Source organism: Heterocephalus glaber, unplaced genomic scaffold (assembly GCF_053883595.1).
Source record: "Heterocephalus glaber isolate CG9 unplaced genomic scaffold, H.glaber_assembly_v1.0 deba00000331, whole genome shotgun sequence".
Taxonomy (NCBI): Eukaryota; Metazoa; Chordata; class Mammalia; order Rodentia; family Bathyergidae; genus Heterocephalus; species Heterocephalus glaber.
The window spans coordinates 45,244,180-45,249,545 of NW_028258142.1; the positions used below are offsets into that span (position 1 = coordinate 45,244,180).

Sequence of the window (5,366 nt, forward strand, 5' to 3'; positions counted from 1 at the left end):
AAATAGGCAAGCATGTGCCTGTTGATGAAGAACGTACCATCAACCTTGCCAGTAAAATCAAACTCAAATCTGATCAGGCCTCCAGATCCAGCTACCAAATGACAGAAAATATAGAGAACAGAGAAAGCTGTTAAATGAAATTATGTGCAACTCCACACTAAAAATTGCCAATTTTCTTCAAATAAATTGCAAAGCAAAAGAGAGAGATGGAGGAGGAACTTAATGTAAAGGGACTTAAAAGAAATCTATTGACCATTTGTGATGTGTGAATCTTACTTAAATTTTGATTTAAACAAACTTTAAAAACCACTATCTGGGCCCAGGGATTTAGCTCAGTGGTTTAGCCACCTGCTGCACAAGTGCAAGGACCCAAGTTTGATCCCTGGTACCAAAAAAAAAAATGTTGTTATTCTTAAAACCCATATATTAGAGACATACAGTAAATACTCGCAGTTGAAATGATAGATTCCTGGAACTTGCTGGCAAAATAGTATTGGAAGAAAAGAAAGTTGAAGGGATTAAAATAACACTAGATTGAGGCCGGGGATTTACTTCAGTGGTGCTACCACCTGCTTCAAATGTGCAAGGTCCCAAGTTCAATCCCCGGTACCAAACAAAACAAAAAACCAAAAACAAAACACTAGATTGACCACCACTGGACAATTGTCAGCAGTGAGTTTGTTACCTTTATTCTTTTTTATTTTAAAAATCATTTTATGATAGAAAATTTCCATCATACACAAATTAAACACAATAATACGATAGAAACTCATAAACCCATTACCCAACTTCAGCACTTATCGGCATCCTGGCGTCCATGTCTTATCTGCACCTCTCTCTCACCTTATTCAATAAGTATAATTATGTATGTACATATTTATTTATTTATTTATTTATTTATTTATTTATGGGTTTTTTTGCAGTACTGGGGATCGAACTCAGGACCTTATGCTTTCAAGGCAGGCCTGGCATCACTGAGCTAAATCCCCGACAGTATAACTATGTTTTAAAAATGCTTAGGTAAAATGTGCCTATGCTTAAATGTACCTATCTTTAAAAGTGAATACAGCCCTATCAAGAGAAAAATATTTCCATCACCCCAGAAGATAAAGCACACCCAAGAAAGATTCCCATCACCGCCATCAATTTCCCTGGTGTTCTTCCCTAATCCACAGCCCCTGAAAGAGCCCACCTCTGTTCTCCCTTCTATGCCCCATAGATTGGCTTTGTGTTGCTAGACTTTCATACAAATAGATCCATGAAGTATATGCTCTTTTCACATAAGGAAGGTCTGCCTTTCTAACTTCACATTCATGAAGTAAGTATGTACACTAGCCAGTTTCATCCCTAATGTGCACATCAATAGCCTGTTCTTTTTTTCTTTGAAAAATTTAAAATTTAATGAGAAATACCATTTTGTAAAATAATTTAAGAACATAGGGAGAAAAGCACGAAATTCATACTAACTTAACCAGCAAACCCTAAAGATAATCCCAGTGGAAAAAAATTGAGTACGACTTATTTATGAATATAACATGGAACACTTTGAATCAAAATATTAGGAAAAGTAATCCAGCAATACAGAAGTACATATGCTTGGATTAGTTGAGTTAGGCTGGAATGGAGCCACATGGCTGTAGGTCCAGCTACTTGGGCAACTGAGGGAAAAGAAAAAGTTCACAGGCAGCCCGGGAAAATTATTCAGATACAAGTTATTCATTTAAAAAGGGTCTGTTTATTTCTGAGACAAAGAAGTAAAAGCACCAAATAAACATATGAAAAAATGTTCAACATCACTGATCATTTGAGAGACGCAGATGAGGAACAACACTGAGATTCCACCTCACCCCAGAAAGAATGGCTGCTATCAAGAAATCAACCAATAACAAATGCTGGCAGGGATGTGGAGAGAAAGGAACCCTTCTCCATTGTTGGTGGGAGTGCAGACTGGTGTGACCACTATGGAAATTAGTGTGGAGATACCTCAAAGAGCTAGGGCAAGAGGTCCCCTTTGACCCAGCTATTCCCCTGCTGGGTATCTTCCCAAAAGAATTAAAAGAATCATATCACAGAGATATATGTGCACCTATGTTTATAGTGGCACAGTTTGTAATAGCTAAAGCTTGGAAACAGCCCAAGTGCCCATCAACTGGAAATTGGATAAAGAAGATGTGATTTTTTTTAATAAAATGGAGTACTACTCAGCCATAAAGAACAAGAAACTAGAGTCACTTATAGCTAAATGGATGCATATTGAGGCCATACTCTTAAGTGAAATAAATAGGACACAAGTGTAAATGCCAAATAGTTTCTCTAGTGTGAGAAACTAAGAGTGTAAATAAGGACTAAAAGGATTAATAACTAATAATTGATACTTTGAAATAGGAAAAGGTCCAAAGGGGTAGAGGTGGTGGGAGGAGATTGGGAAAGGAAAGAATGGAACGGAAAAATTATGAGAAAAGAAAAAAAATGGAAACGAAGTCTATGTAAATAGGGAAGGGTGGAGGGGTGAAGGGTGCACAGGTAATGGGGAAAAAATAAGAACCAAGATACATCATGTACAGGTACAAGTACCCAATGATAAATGTAAATGTACTGTATACCTAAAATGTACCAATAAAAGAATTTAAGCAAAAAAAAAAAAAGGGTCTGTTGATATATCAGAGGTAGAATTCCCTAGAATGCAATATCCAGTTCCAAAAAATATTTATTTGCTATAAGAAAAATCTATTTAAATGACTAGGAATTTTAAAGAATAATCACAATTCTTGCAATACAAGATAGAAGGCATTAAAAACCCAATATTATACAAATGGAGGGCACTAAAAACCTGAAAGAGAAACCAAAGGGGCCCTTTGGCAGATATGGATAATACACAAGCTAAGAGGAACTTGGCATGAGGAAATGCAGACTCTCCAGTGTCCTCTCACTGTTTGGATTCCATATCCTATGGCAGTTGTAACCCATGCAATAAATAAAAATAAATGCAACTGTTAGAAGTAAAAGTGTCATTGTTTACCAGTGTGGTAATTGTGTACATGTGCAATTCAGTGACTCAAAACATAGTACTGTTTCATACACATTTACAAGATCTTTGTATTAGTCAGCCTGGAAGGGTACATGTAAAGAACAATGAGAGTGTCTCCAAAGGAGAAGACCTTTCTCTTCCCTTCCCTGTGTGGAGACAGGATGATCTACAACTGTTTCTCAGGGCTTCCATTTCCTGGAGCCACACTTAGGGGCTCAGAAGTGGACATCTGGAAAAACCCCATTCTGAAGGTGCTGGATTTCAAACCTGGAATGCTCTGCATGAACTTGCTGTTTCCCTTGCCCAAGAGGTTGTGGAGACCCGTCTGCTCTTTGCACAGGTGCCTGCTGCAGCAGAGAGCTCAGGGCACCTTCATTACTTTGCTGCTCTGATGGAAGATTGGGCTCCTGTTGCTCTAAATCACTTGGATTCTGGCTATGGCAAAAATTGGCCCTGGAATGGCAGCTGGTAATTCTCTTGGTAATACTGAGGCTGCGACAGTTGCTGCAGGTGGTGTCCCCGGTGGTTTGGCTGCTGTCCTTGAAATACTGAATATTGATCAGGGGCCCTGTGCTCCTCTTGTTGCTGACCTGTTTCCTGCCAGGTGAAAGCATAATGGGGGAAAAAAAGGCAAGGCATTCTGGCTTTGTCCTGCCTCATATCTGGCACTTTCCAAACACTGCATAGATGTATTAGGATAAAGAAATGAGTATGGTGTGTAGGTGCAAGAAGGTCCACTTGCTGGGACCTTCCCTGGATACTCCAGGGAACATCTTGGCTCCCTGTTAATGCCTGTGACTAAAGAGTCACCTGAGCCAACATGACCACTGGAAATCATTTGTGTTTCCAGTGAAGAGTAGTCAGCTCTATGTAGTAGGGTCTCCTGCTCATGCAAAGAAGTCTGATTCATGGAAGAGTTGTCAGATTGTACCTGGCTATTTGGGGACTCCAGGGGCTGAAACCTTTTGACACAAAACCCATTTAATTTCCAGATGGCAAAGATTCTTTTTCTCTCTAGGTGATAGTCTGTATCTTCTATCTTGGAACCAATTCTGAATGACATACAAATGGCAGTGAAGTTGCTTGGCAAGTTCTTCCTTGGTTGTGGAAGTAGGGTATGGATTCTGTTCAAATGCTCGTTTCAGAATCTGTAATTTATCCTTTGTAAATCGGTGTGGAGGTCTTGTTTTCCATCTTCCATGTTGTCTTTCTTGTGCTTCATTAAGATCATATTTTTTGCCTGAAGATTCTTTGGAAGCCATGTCAAATATCCAGTGCACCTCCTCCAAGTAACACTGCTCTCCAAGGTCACTCTGAGAACTGCTGTCCCAGGTGAGGTGAGTGTGGAAGTCGCCTGTTCATTTTTATTGCTGACTAGTTATCTATTTTATGAATCTACACTTTGATTTTCTTTTTTTTTTTTTCAAGAATATTAAATTCTTGTATTGGTACATTGTAGGTATACAACACAATTACATTTCTCATTGGGAATTGTACCTTTACATAATGCATCTTGGTTCTTATTTTTTCCCCATTCCTAGCCCTCCCTTCATGCTCTCCACCCTTCCCTATTTACAAAGACTTTATTTCCATTTTTTCCATTTCTCATCATTTTTCCTTTCCCTTCTTTCCTTTCCCCTGCCCCTCCCACTACCCCTACCCATTTGGACCTTTTCTTCCTATTTTACATTATTGATTATTCATTCTAATCATTGGTACATTTTAGGTATACAATATAATAACATTCATCATTGGAAATTTGCACCTTTACATAGTCTCTCTTGGTTCTTATTTTTCACCCTTGCCCAGCCATCCCTTCAACCCCTCCAGTCCTCCCTGTTTACAAAGATTTTGTTCCTATTTTTCCATTTTCTCATATTAATCCCATTCCCTTCTATCCTTTCCCTTAGCCCTCCCACTTCCTTCCCCTTTGCCCTTTTTCTTCCTATTTCACATTACCTATTATACATTTAGTCCTTATTTACACTTTCAGTTTCTCACACCAGAAAAACTATTCGGTATTTACACATGTGGGTCCTATTTATTTCACTTAAGAGTATCGCCTCAGTGTGCATCCACTTAGCTATAAATGTCTCTAATTTCTCATTTTTTATGGCTGAGTAGTACTCCATTTTATAAAAAAACCACATTTTCTTTATCCAGTCTCCAGTTGATGGGCATTTGGGCTGTTTCCAAGTTTTAGCTATTACAAACTGCGCTGGTATGAACATGGATGCACATATATCACTGTGGTATGATTCTTTTAATTCTTTGGGGAAGATCCCCAGCAGGGGAATAGCAGGGTCAAATGGGACTTCCAATCCTAGTTCTTTGAGGT

At 38.7% G+C, this 5,366-nt stretch overlaps 1 pseudogene; it reads right to left on the reverse strand.

The window, feature by feature from the left end:
- Positions 1–3,243: 3,243 nt before the first annotated feature.
- LOC147830117 (cytoplasmic polyadenylated homeobox-like protein 2) lies at positions 3,244–4,620 on the reverse strand (annotated as a pseudogene).
- Between the last annotated feature and the right edge of the window lie 746 nt (positions 4,621–5,366).